Source organism: Serinus canaria, chromosome 10 (assembly GCF_022539315.1).
Source record: "Serinus canaria isolate serCan28SL12 chromosome 10, serCan2020, whole genome shotgun sequence".
Classification (NCBI taxonomy): Eukaryota; Metazoa; Chordata; class Aves; order Passeriformes; family Fringillidae; genus Serinus; species Serinus canaria.
In genome coordinates, this window is record NC_066324.1 from 1,981,791 (window position 1) to 1,995,340 (window position 13,550).

At 50.8% G+C, this 13,550-nt stretch overlaps 1 protein-coding gene across 1 annotated transcript in view; it reads right to left on the reverse strand.

Annotated features, from left to right (window-relative positions):
• Positions 1–13,550, reverse strand: part of SMAD6 (SMAD family member 6) — a 37,765-nt gene that overhangs the window by 18,154 nt on the left and 6,061 nt on the right. The window lies entirely within an intron of this gene.

Sequence of the window (13,550 nt, forward strand, 5' to 3'; positions counted from 1 at the left end):
TTCCCCCCCAAACTTGGCACTTCCCACTGGTTTTTATTTTGACTCAAAACTCAGAGCTCCAACACTCCGCTTGGGGAGGGGGATTTTCAGAGCCCTGCAGGACATCCAGCTCCCTGCCTGACACTGGATATCTTGGTGGAAGTGTGCTGCAGCTCTCCAGTGCCACGATGAGGAAATCCCAGCTTCCACTGCAGCAGGACCCCCGAAACACGGGGGGCTGTTCCTAAGCCCTCCCTGCAAATCCCATCCATGCCCAGAGCCCAGCACTTGGAGGCTGCACACAAACAGAGCTGCAGGCATCTTTCTGAGTTTAAAAGCAGGATGTTTGGCTGAGCTGCTCTTCCCTCAAATAAACACCCAGGACCTCACTCAAACAGAGAGGCACCGCTCTGGGAGCGCTGGAGTGGCTGCATTTCCAAAGAGCCAGCCTTGATTTCCCCCCCTGCTCTGGGAGTGCCACCAGCCTGGGTGGCACCTGGGGAAGGCAGCCGTGGCCACAGCTCTCCAAGGGCCACGCTGGAATTCTGGCATATGTAGGGAAGTGTTGTCTCATCCCCCCTTTCTCACGGACCTGCTGGGTTGAGTTAGTCAGAAAAACTCTGTTCTGGAAGCTGTGAAATGCTGAACTGGTGAGAATTTCTTTCTGCATCACAGTCTGCTGCATCACAGCTCAGGGAATGAATCCAAGGTATCCAAGCTGATGCTCCCAGGCTGGGAGTGGATCTGCATTCAACACTCACTGCTGACTTTGTAGTTTGGAGACCACCAAACCTCCAGTGTGTGCAACTGCACCACTCACAGCAGGAGCCAGAGTCTCACTCCTGTGCCACCACTAATCCAGGATAAAGACACAGCACTTTGGAAAAACATTTCTGCTGCCTGCTCTTCATACACCCTACACACTGCTTCAGCTCATTCATGTGACACAAGCATTAAGCACAACTTCAAAGGAGAAATAAGGAGTAGAAGCTCCAAGACAAGCCTGTGCTGTTTCCCTCAGGTGGCTGCACTCACCCAGGCACTGCAGAAATGCTCCTTCCCTCTGTTAAACCAGCCTGTGCCCACCCTCACCACTGCCCTGTGCCACTGAAGGCTGGATGTGAGGAGTTTGGTACCTACTGCAGCTGGCACATGTGAGTTATTAATGCCTGAACCAATTTCAGTCACTTGCCTGCCTTGGAAGCACCCCCTGAATCCCTAGAACCTTCCTGGATGTTTGAACAGGGTGGAAATCATTACTCCAAATCCCAGGAGATGCTTCCTGTGCTCAACACACACCAAACACTCAGCCCAGGGACGTGCACCGAGGCAGCCTGACCCACAGAAACAAGAGAGAAACAAATAAAGCCAAATTTTAACAACCTCTAATCCCAGCAGGGCTGTGCTGTGATGGCTGGGGGTGGCAGGGCCACGGCACATCCCAAACCTGGGGGCTCCCTGTGCCCCACCCCAGGATGCTCCAAGGTGGGATGGCTCCCAAGGCAGCCCCAGGGGTACCAACCCCACTGAGAGAGGACAGAGGCAGCAGGAACAGCTCTGGGGGCTGGGGGAGAGCCAGGCAGCCACCACCCACCCAGTGCCAGCCCGGCCCCGCTGCGAGGGGAAAGGGCTCTGGGAGGCAGCTGGTTCTCATTGAGAGCCTCTGAGACTGCATGGGGGGAGAGAGCCTGCAGGGAAGGGCACAGCGAGGAGGAGGAGGGGCGACAGGATGGGGATTAAAATAATATTGTGTCGAAATCTCAATGAGAGGGAGCAAAGGGGGAAGAGCAGAGAAAGCAGCGCCAGCGATCCGGCCCGAGGCTGAGCTGGGATCATCTGCTGGCTCCCAGCAATGTCCTGGTGCTGCTTGGTTTGTCCTCATTTAAACCTGCATTGGTCCTATTGCATGCACCCAGCCAGGGCAGCTCCTTCCCTCCAGCCCAAGGCTCCCACAGTGGACAATGCACTCACCAAAACCTTCCACAGCCTGGGCTGGGCAGACAGCCCCTCTCTGGGACAGCCCTTCAGCCCTTCCATTAGCACCTTCCATTTTCTGGGGTTTTTTTCACTGTTCCTGTGTTTTATAGTGATCAGCTCCACAGTGCTGTCCGCTGGGATGTGCATGGATACACCAGGCTGGAGGGGAAAGGGCTCCAGCCCCACTCCAACTAAACCTGTTTGGTGACAGACCTGATCTTCATCTAAACATGCACAAGTCCAGGATGTAAGACAGGTTCTCCCATTTTCCCTTCTGAGATTCAATTTCTTTGGAAAAAAAAAAACACAACCCAGATTTCAAGCCAAGAATCAGGAAATTTCACAATATTATTTTTACTGTTTACCTTTGTTTGAATACTAGCTCTAGTCCAACTCAACCTCTTGTGTTTGGTTCTCACTGCCAAGACCTCAGCTGAATTTTCTGGGCCCAACTATCCCCAGTTCTCCCAACACACACAGGTTTTCCCTCACTCACAGGGAAGGGCCATGGAGAGAACCATTCTTGGGGCTGTAGCAATGACACACACCAGCACATGCAGCTCCAGCACCCATTTCCTACAGGAATAAGCCCAGGGCATCCAGTTTCCTTGAAAGCTTTGAAAAGCCACGCTCAGCTTTTCCTTCCTGCAGGTTTAACATGAGCTGACACTTCCCAGCGAGGCAGCAGAGCTCGGGGGACTGCAGAGCTCAGCACATAAAACACCCAGAGCTGCAGCCTTTGAAGCAGAGCCCTTCAAAGACAGGCACATACCAAATCTACTGAGGTTTTCTACACAAACAAATTCAGCATGGCAAGAGCAAAACTAATTTGCAAAGATCTTTTAATGTTGGAAGTCTCAAATGACCGACCCTTTCAAGCACAGCTGAATTCAATCCTGCTCTGAAGGTCTGCACTGGCGATCCAACATGGAAAAGACACAGAGATTTCAAAATATGTGCCTGTAATTACTGGGGAATAAAGAATGACTCTAATTTTCTTGTTCCAGTGATGAAGAAGCTGCCCAATGTGCTCCTAGTCTGTAACCTGTGAAGTGAGTGACTTTTTATTTTAAAAAATATAATTCTGCTGACATTTCCCTTCCATTCAAATAACTCAGGAATGGGGGAAGAGCGGCTCCATGAACTCACAGGATCATTACCTTAGTTTGCACTCTCCCAGGAATTTCTTCGTTCTGCTGGGGGTGGAAGTCCCCTCAGTCACACACATCCCTTTGTGCAAGCACTGAACAGGCCTGGTGCAAATGGAAGAGCCAGATGAATTCCCATGCTGGGAACCCCTGTGCCATTTAAAGGTGAGCCAAAGCAGAAACGAGTCCATTCTGGGGTTGGGTCCTCCGTACAAGCCAGCTCCTGACTCCTGGGACACCACCCTGGGGCTTGGGGGGCTGGGATGTCCCCACCAGAGACAGGAGCAATCCCAGAAGGGGTAAGGCTGGAAAAGCCCTCTAAGATCAGCAGCTCCAACCATTCCACCTGTCCCCAGGTGCCACAGCCACATGGCTTTTACATCCCCCCAAGGCATGGTGACTCCACAACTGCCCTGAGCAGCTGTGCCAGGGCTGGACAGCCCTTGTGGGCATGAAATTTTCCCAAATACCCATTCTAAACTTCTGCTGGCACAACACCCAACAGCATCCAACACCTCTGAACTGGCACAGCCACACTGACCCAGCTTTTCCCTGCATCAGACCCAGGAACAGATCCAACATCCCACCCATACAACTCCCATCCCACGTCCTCACCTGCACCCTGCAAACCCACAGGAACCCACCTGAGATGGAGCAGAGAGCCCCCAGGCAGGGCTTGCAAACTACAGAGCTGCCACCCAGCTCAGGCCCCAGCCATAAAAAGAGCTCCACAATAGTGTTATTTATTTTTTTGGAGTCACAAATGATTTCCAGCAGCAGGAGGGTGAGGGATGCGGCGCTGGACCCGGCACCCGGCCAGTCTCATAAATGGTTGGCAGCCAGCAGAGCAGCAAACCCATTTCCATTGAAATCAGCTTGTTACTACTAATTTTTACTGGCTTCCTGGTCGATTCATAAAGTTTTGTTGGGTTTTTTTTGTGTTCTGTTGGGGTTTTTTTGCAGATCTCAGAAAGCAACTCCACAACGCTTGAGGGAAACTGAGCCCTGGCCTTGCCACCAAGGACTGCTCTGCACCCAGCCAGCACCCACAGCCTCTCTGGAAGCACTGCTGGGCTTTCAGGGCCTCACAAATCCTCAGCAGAAAGAGTTCTCCAGCACAGGCCAAATCAAAACCTGCTGGATTCAGTTTTACAGTGATCAGAGCTGTGGCAGAGCAGCCTGAGCCCTCAGTGGCAGCTGCAGACACACAATTTATAGGGCAGGATTGGGGCTGGGACATTAAACTGCCCAATTTCACATCTGCCCCTTCTCTCCACAGCTGGATACCCCGAGCTGCTGCACCAGACAAACCCAACCAGATCTGACCTCAGAGCCTGAGCTTTTCCTAAGCACCAGCGACTGTTTGCTGTGAGACTTGGCAAAGCTTTGGATCACAGAACCATGGGATGGTTTGGGTTGGAAGAGACCTTGAAGATCATCCTGTTCCACCCCCCTCCATGGGCAGGGATACCTCCCACCACACCAGGTTGCTCAGAGCTCCATCCAACCTGGCCTTAAACACTTCCAGGCTGACAGCTCCTGCTGGGCTATATCACTACTCCTCTGGATCTTAAGAAGAATGCTGGGAAAAAAACTATAGCTTTTTTGATCCATAGCTTGGATACCTTTTTTGAACTATAGTTCATTTTACCTACAGCTCTCACTGTAGGGTTTACAGAGCAACAAATAACAAAAAAATAAACAGGCAAAAAATCAGGGCCCAATGGCTGCCTTTGCCACAGAGCTGAGGGGAAGATGCAGTGCTTCCAAAGGAGCAACATTTATTCAGGACTAAGGGAAAGCAGAACCCTGGGAGTTCCCACCAGCACAGCCCGTGTTTGCCTTCCCTGTGGAGGACAGGGATGCTCCCAGACCCCACAGCCTCACATGGGGGGGATGAATCAAGTGCCTCATTCTTCCCCGTGGACAAACTTGGCTCTTCCCGGCGCGGGCTCGCACAAACGGGGCCTTGTGTGAGCTCCAGGCTCAGGAACAGCAACAGGCCAGGCTTTGGAGCAGCCAGGAGGGCAAAAGAAAGAGGAAAGGGAAGAAAAGGGATGTGCTCTGCACAGCACGTCCATCCCAGCAGGAACCTCTGCAGACAGGTGGGGTGAGTCTGATCAGATCTCATCAGAGGAACAGAATGGGTTGGGTTGGGTTGGGTGGGCTCATCTCATCCCACCTTCCATGAGACCAGGCTGCTCCAAGCCCAATCCAACACTTCCAGGGATGGGGCAGCCACAGTTTCCCTGGGCAGCCTGTGCCAGGGCCTTACCCAGCACTCCTCACCCAGCACCAGGTGCTGCAGTTCCTGAGGTACCTTTTCCCTGATTAAACAGACAACTTTGCATCACTCTGTGAAAGCACAAAGCAGCTGGCACTTTTTTTTTTCAAGTCTTTAACATTCTTTGGCTTCTCTCATGGAAATATCTTAGCAAATGAGACCTTAATAAATGGAAAGAGCTGAAAAATAGCCTTTCTGCTGGCAAGTTCTGCTTCTGCTCATGGAATACACAGATAAAACCAACACAGTTGTGTCTCCCGCCCTTCCGTGGAGCCACTGTGAGAAATCCTGCCCAAGTATCCCTGGCATCAAGAGATGCCCCTGCAGCAGCTTGAAGACTCCAACTTCTCCAGCCTGGAGGAATGGGCAGCCTGATCCTTCTGCCATAAGCACTCAGGAGGAGGAACATCTCCAAAGCCATAAACCAAACACAGGCACAGGAAGGGGAGGTCAGCTCTTCCAAGCCCAGGTGGGGACGTGGCCAAGCTGCAGTGGGGCCAGCAGAGCAGCAGTGTCCAGCTGGGACAGCAAATGTGACACCAGGGCACTTCCATGAATTGCTGTTGGGAAGGGAGGGATGGCTTTGCTCCAGCTTTTGCTCTGGGAATGCACTTGGGGGATGCTGCAGGGCAGGAGCACGTGGGCTCCTTGAACCCTCAGCAAAGACCTCCTGCATCCCCCCCCAGGAACACAGAACTGCTGTGAAGGGCAAAACAAACTCTCCACACATCCCTCTCTCTTGCACTGTTGGGGATTTGACTTTTTTTTGGCAGGTTTCATACATGGGCTTGTATAACCTGAAAGGCAAAATGCTGAGGGCAGGGAGCAGCACCCCAGCCTGAGCCTGTTCCCTGCCAGGGACTGCATCCCTGTGGGCAGGCAGGGACAGGCTGGATTTTGTGAGGGTTTTCAGGTCTGGACATCAGAGGCAATTCTCAGCCATTTAAAGAATTAAACTAGGAAAATACAAAAAGAAAAAAGAGGAGGAAACCTGGGGTGTGGGTCTGATCAAGGAGGTGCTGGGGCAGGAGAGGAGCTTTGGGTTTAATTCTGCTTATATCCTGATGCTGGTGGCTTTTCCCCCCACGTATTTTCCCATATCCAAAGCCTGGGATGAGGAACCAGCCTGTCCCTGAAGGAGAAGCTTCTCTGGGAGAGGGGTGGTGGGACAGCAGCACAGTCCAGCACTTCCATGCCAGAGCTGTTTGATCCCTGCTCCAGCTCCAGGAGCTGCAAAGGCCATTACCAGTCAGCATTAGCAGCCCTGCCAGAGGTCAGCCAAGACAGGCATTTCCATGTGAAATGTTTTTGTTCTTACACAAAAAACACACCCAAACAGGAATCCAAGAGTCCTGAGCAGCCCAAGCCCAGACCCCAGTGCTGCACGTCTTCCCCTCTCCATTCTCCCAGCACTGCCCTGGGGTGATGCTTTTTTCCAGCTAAACACCCATTTTCTGGGGCTACAAGAAACCTGCAGAAGGACTTTTTGACAAGGTGGGCAGCTGGCACAGGGTGCCCAGAGCAGCTGTGGCTGCCCCTGGATCCCTGGAAGTGTCCAAGGAGCACCCTGGGATGGTGGGAGGTGTCCCTGCCCAAGGCAGGGGTGAGCAGGATGAGCTTTAAGCTCCCTCCCAACCCAAACCAGGATGTGATGAATCAACCAAGTGAAAGGCACAGAGCAGGGGCAGAGCAAGAGCTGGGACAAACCCAAACCCCCAGGAGCCAGGTGGGACCTCAGTGAGCCAATGTCCCCCCTCCTGCACCACCAGCCAAGAGCAGGACCCTGGGGCAGAGCTGGGAATCACAGCCCCAGGCTCTTGGGAAGCACAAAGAGCTGAGTCTCCTTTGCCAGTAAACTGAACCTGGGCTTCCAGGGGCTCGGGACACTTCAAAGCCCTCAGCAGCACTGAAGGGATGGACTTTTCAGCTGTGGAGCAGAGAAGTAAAATCCACACAAACAAGCAGTGTTCCAGAAAACCAGGTTTAACCATCAGCAGCTCCCAATGACAGGGGGGATGTTTTTCCTGAGGGTTTTTTTCCCCCTCCTCCTTCCAGTTTGCCTTTTTAAAATTTCTTTTTTTTTTTAAGTTTCTTACCCAAAGCCAGCTCGAGCTCCCACACCACACAGCCCTTTTGGGTCTGAGCATCCTCCAGAGGTAAAATGCTGAGTTAGACCTTGGAGGCCAGGGAAGGAGGTGCCTTTGATGAAGAGCAAATCTCCAGACTTCAATGGCTCCGGTGAGCGCCACACATTTAATAAGTTATTTCCGTGGAAAACCTTGGTAACTCAGTTATGAATCAAGCCTATAAACACCTCTCACTCATCAAAGTGCCACAAAAAAATCTATTACTGGGACTGTGAACACAAGCCTCTCTCTACAGGTCCCCTGTAAGAAGCCAAAATTCCTCCTTCAAAACATTCACCGTTTTCAAAGGTCATAAATACACTGTGTCCAGTATTCAGCAAATCCCTTTAAAAAGCAAAACACAGGCACAGGGAAAAAGGAAAGTTCAAACAAAGCTGGATCCACAGGATCCATGCTGCTTAAAGGACACAACCAGGGCTACATCAAAGGAACTTTTACTACCTAGAAAGTCGTATCCAACCCCTAATAGGGTCCAAGAATGTAACGTTTAGGCTACAAAGATTAAACTAATTTACTTTTAAGTAACTTCCTTACTTCCTGATGTTTCTTTTTTTAAAGAGTGATGCCTAGGTGCTCAGAGAAGTGAGGGATGTGATTATTCTGTGATTCAAGGCCATAACTACTCAATGAACCACAGACAAAAACATATTTTATCTGGGTCTTGTACTTTCTCCAAGAACTTCTAGGTTGAAAACATCCAGGCTAGCTGTGAAAATCCATCCCAGTTCTAGGTAACAGAGGGAGAAAAAGCAACTTTCTCCTTCTCTGTTGGAATATACTCAGGACTTCAAGGTTCTGCCTCCAGGGGAACCATGCTTCCCAAATACTGCCCATGGAACCTTCCCTTCAGGGCATCATCCTGCCTGGATCCCTGATGGAAAATTCTCCTTTGGGGCTCTGGATCTGTGAGTACACACAACAGAGGCATCATCTGCAGAGCAGCTTTCATCTCTGCATCAGGCACAGGGTTTTACCAATATTGGTAAGACCAACCTTCTCCCACCCTTGTGCAGCCTGTGCCACTCCAGGCAGATGATCCCCAGGCTCTGGCAGCCAGTTTGGATTTTCCCCTTCCTTCCTCTGAACAAGGCCCAACTCCAGCTGCCCAGAATTTTTAGGGACAGTTCTGACTGTCCTCATTTCTAAAGTGAAGCTGTTGGGTGGTTTTAGCAACAAAGGGACATTTTCCACCTCCCAGTCCAGGAGACACCTGCCCTCCTGTCAGGCTGTTTTGGGAGGCTGCTGCTCCTTGCAAAACCTCAGAGGAACCTTGATGCCCCTCCTCAGGAGACCTTCAGCACAAACCACCCCTTCCCACCTCCAGCAAATTCCTCAGTGATTCCTCAGCCTGTATGAGATTAACTTCCCCTCTCCACACCACTGTCCTGGCTGAGCCCTGCACTACAAGCCCATAACCCATGGGGTATTTTATACAAACAGCTGTCACTGGCTTTAGGAACACCTCTACAGCTGCACAGGCATTGCCAGAGCTCCATGCTCTGCACGGATGGAGCCACCTCTGCACACAAGACATGAGGTACAGGTGGCACCACAAAGGTCCACTGCCACCAAGGCATGGCCACCCACCAGCTCTGGGACAGCTCAGTGCCCCAGCTCTTGGTTTGGTGGCCCAACTTGAGTTATCCCACAGGGTTTTAATGGAAAAACAACAACATGCAGGTAATATCTCCCTCCAGCCTTGATCTAGGATGCTTCTCTTCCATTGGCAAGTCATCTAACTTCTCAAAAAAAGTTTCTTAAATTGCTGCTTGCTCAATGCTCTGAACAGCTTCTTCATCTGCTCATGATTTTCTCAGGTGGAACTCTCTGCTATCACCAGGATCTGGACACAAGGAGAAGCCCAGCTGGCCCCAGAATCAATGATCCCTCCACCTTCTGCTCCAAAGGAAGGGCAGAACTCCAGGAGCTGCCACCTGAGCCCCCCACCACGGCAAGCACAAATGGGATCTGGAAAACCCCCTGCCCTCCCATAAACTCCCTGGCTCCAGGGGGTTTATCACCACCCCAGACAGACATCTTTCTATAAAGGAAAGGAGCACACCTGCACCTCTGTGAAAGGGACAGCCCTGAAAGCCCAGGGAGCAGCTCCCAGAGCCTCCCCACCTTCCCCTTCAGGGATTAATCCATGATTCACCCCACAGCTGCAGAAGCTGCCTTTGATGCCAGCCCCAGGCAGGGCCAGAAGCTGCACATGAGCAAAGGCCCAGGGAGGGCAGGTTGCTGCTCTGAGGCTCTCCCATGGGGGTTCCAACATCCATGGCCATCCACAGCCAAGTGGGAAAGGCCTCCACAGCGAGCAGAGAATTCCTCTCTGAAGCACACTGGAAAATAGATGCACTTTATTTCCCGTTGGCAAAGTGAAACTATGGAGGAAAGCTGTTTAATATAAAAACATCTGACAAAGCACCTCCAGGATGTATTTTTTTGCATCAAAGAAGTAGCTCTTGGCTACGGGCTCGTTCCTCCGACCAGGAGAGGTTTTTAGCCAAACCCTGATTGTTCTAGACTGCACAGGGAAAGACAAGCCAGCAAATCTACAGTTAAATAAGAAAGAAAAAAAGAAACCAAAACCATTACTGGCCCAAACAAACATCTGTCTGTGATTACACTGGATGCACAGCTACGTTGTGTCTTTTTAAAAGGATTTGTTTCTGCAGGAAGGGAGGGGAGAAGGGGATGAAAAGGCTCCAGGGTGGTGCTGGGTCAGACCCAGCCCCCAGCCCAGAGCTGTCACTGAGTCTGTCCTCAAAACCCAGCATTTCCCCCCAGAAGAAACTGCTGTCCCATTACTGACAAAAATACCCTTTTTTCTATGAACAGGTAATTCCAGAGCCTCTCCCCCAGCCCGGAAAGGGCAATGTTTGCCCAGTTGCCACACACATCCGCCTGACAGATTTAATGGGCTTCTTTTTTTTTTTTTTTTTCCTACTCCTAACACACAGGATCTTCATAAATTTCCTTGTTAGCATAAATCCTGCAGCCTGTTATTTCTGGGGGGGAGAGGAAGGGAGACGTTCACTTTCTCCATTCAGTGGGTTTTAAAATATGCTTCCTTAAGTTCATCCTAAATATTGCTGGAAGCAGAAAAAACCCTCTGGCTCTCGCCTGGAGCTGTGGCATCACCTCAGCAGGGCTGAGTCACCAGCTGGGATGGATGCTCCTGCCTTCTTCCTCCCTTTGGTGCTACAGGGACCCTGCTCCCCAAATCCAATGCTCCCAGCCCCACCACTGCCCTGCAAAAACTGCCCCATCTTAAAAAGAAAAAACAATCAGAAATAATTTAAATAAGCTCCTGCCCATTCAGCCTCTGGGTTTTTTTCTCTCTGTTAATTCTCAGCTTTTCTGCACCATCATCAGTCACCAAGCACAGCTCATCTCCACGTGGAGCTCAGCACCTTCTGGACATCAGCAGAGCTGCTGGGAATAAATTCATGCCTGTGCTTCCACTTCCAGGTGGAAAACACCTTGCTGCTGCTTTGGAGCAAAGACAGAATTCATCCCTCCTCCAACAAACCACCAATTCAACATTTCTTCTCTAGGATGCCCATTTTCAGCTACACACGGGTTCACCAGAGCTGAAACTCCTGGAGAGTTTTAGCATGTGGGGAGTGATTTCAAAGTTTTTTAAAAAACCAAAACAACTATTTTTGGAGAAAACAAACAAGCACCTTTCCTGGGGACGGTCAAGTCAGCACAGAGACCTACAGATGCAAGGCCACCTTTTGCTCTCCCACCTGCCCTCCCCTATTTAAAGCCACCACTGACAAGAACTTGGCCCAAGGCTCATCACGGGGCTTTTTCAACAGGAATGGGGCTATTCCATGGGTTTTCAGAAATGGTCCCTCCCAGGGCCACTGAGGGAGAGCCCTGTGGGATTCAGAGGAAGGCAGGCAATCCCAAAGCCCAGGGCAGCTGCTCCATCCCACCCCATCCCTGCAGAGAGGCTCAGCCCTCCACACGCCTGGCAAGTCTAACGGGTACAGCAGCTTCTTGGCATGTGCTGGAGGAGCCAAGTCTGAGGGGAAGGGAAAAAAAAATTACTACAAATGTTCCACCAATTATGAGTCACGAGGCTGAGCTTTTGTTCCTGCCTTGCTGGATTTTGCCCTTTCCCTGGTATTTCCCCAGCCCCGCCGGGAGCCGCGGGGACGCCAGGACTGGCCAAGGCTCTGCTGGCTCCCGGGGGACAGACAGGCTCAACCCAGGCCAGGGAACCACCTGGGCTTCAAATAGAAACCCCAAACAGCAGGTTCTGCTCAGCTCTGCTCCCCAGGCAGAAAGGAATCTAAGGAGGAGAAGATGGAGCTCTCTTTGTGCTGAATGTGGCACTGCCTGAGCTCAGGAGGAGGAAACTGTGGGGTCAGACACTTCCAAGTGCCTTTTCCCACCAACCCAGATCTTCCCAGGCCAATGCACCTCACTGGGAAAAGAGGAGCATCCCCATTCCAAGGGAGAAGCTGTGGCTGGACACTGACCCTTGCACAAACAACTCTGTTCCTTTGAACAGGAGATGAAGAGGGCTCTGGGGTATCATCCAGGGATCCAGGTCACATCCAACCAACCACCCACAGCTTGTGCTTCTGTTAGCACTGACTGCTCCTCTGAACTTTACAGTCAGCCTGGCATTTCTCTGAACACTTTCCCTCTTTTTAAGGGCAATATTATAGCCATGGAAGGTTTTACTTCAAAAAGAGATTTGTTTTTTGTTTTTTTTTTTTAAATTAACACATATGACAGAGATCATCTTTTGCCTTCACTCTAAAACCTCCTGTTTAGAAGTTCATCAAGTAAAGGAGAAACAGGAGAAGAATGGTTCTCTTTGTTACACAACATTGAATTTTGTGGCTTTAGTAGGAAAAGCCTTTTTGATGATCAAAGCTGGGCCAATAAATAGCAGTGGCTTGATGCTAGATCCAAAATGTACTTATTTTTGGAGGACAAGTTAAATGCACACTGAGTACACAAGAGGAAGCAGGGAAGACCATGTGCTTTGTGTATCACTCCCACAGACCTACACTTCAAGCAGAGCTTTTAAATGAGTTGAAATGGAGAATAAACAAACTGAAATATGGCAGGTAGACTGGAGCCTAAGTGGGTTTTTCCCTTGTACTTCCCCGTGATGACATGTATGGGTTAACTTCAGCAGGGCTCTTATCCTCTTTCAGCAATCGTGAGCACTGGGGAAAAATAAATCACCCAGCCCCAGACTCTTATTAAAAGTTACACCATTGGAAACAGCACAGGGGGAGAGGAGGGATCTGGTTTCAGCACAATCTTGGTCACATGTTATCATTATATTGTTCAAGGAAAAGTTAAAATCTCTCTTCTTTCCAGCAAACCCACCAGATGTCCCATAAAGACTGAGCCATGAGGGAAGCTAAACCATTACATCTCCAGGAACCCCAATCTTCCAACTTGGCTGCTGTAATTAATGCCAATTATCAAGTTACAACAAAAGCCACGGGCACGGGGAGCTTTAGGGATGTGCATCCAGTCCTAGGAATGTTTGTGAGGAACTGCAAACACATATTTATTAGAGCACGAGGCTGAACGATCCCAGTCCTGCTATCAACTGTTCCCTGCACTTGGCAATGCAACAAAAGCCGTGGGTCCAACCCCAGGGACACCTGAAAGGAGAAGGGGCAGGGAAAATGCCCAGAGGGCAACGTGCCACCCTGCCATGATACCGACCCTGTGCTGTTTGAACACCCTTTGGGGTTGGCATCAGCCTAAACACCCCCAGCAATGTCCAAACCTCTCACCAAACTGACCACGAACTCTTGCAAGGGAAGAAAATGAAGAGAAACGCCCCAGCCAAGGGACCAGTACCCCAAAGGTCCCCTCCAGCACCTCCCCTGACTCACAGCATCCCCAGGTGAGCAGCACACCCCATCCACATGCTCGGCAACCCAGCCAGGAGCCTCAGAGGTGCCCAAGCCCCACCCCAGCTGCTGAAGGAGGCACGTGGAGCTCCACCAAACCCATCAAACATTA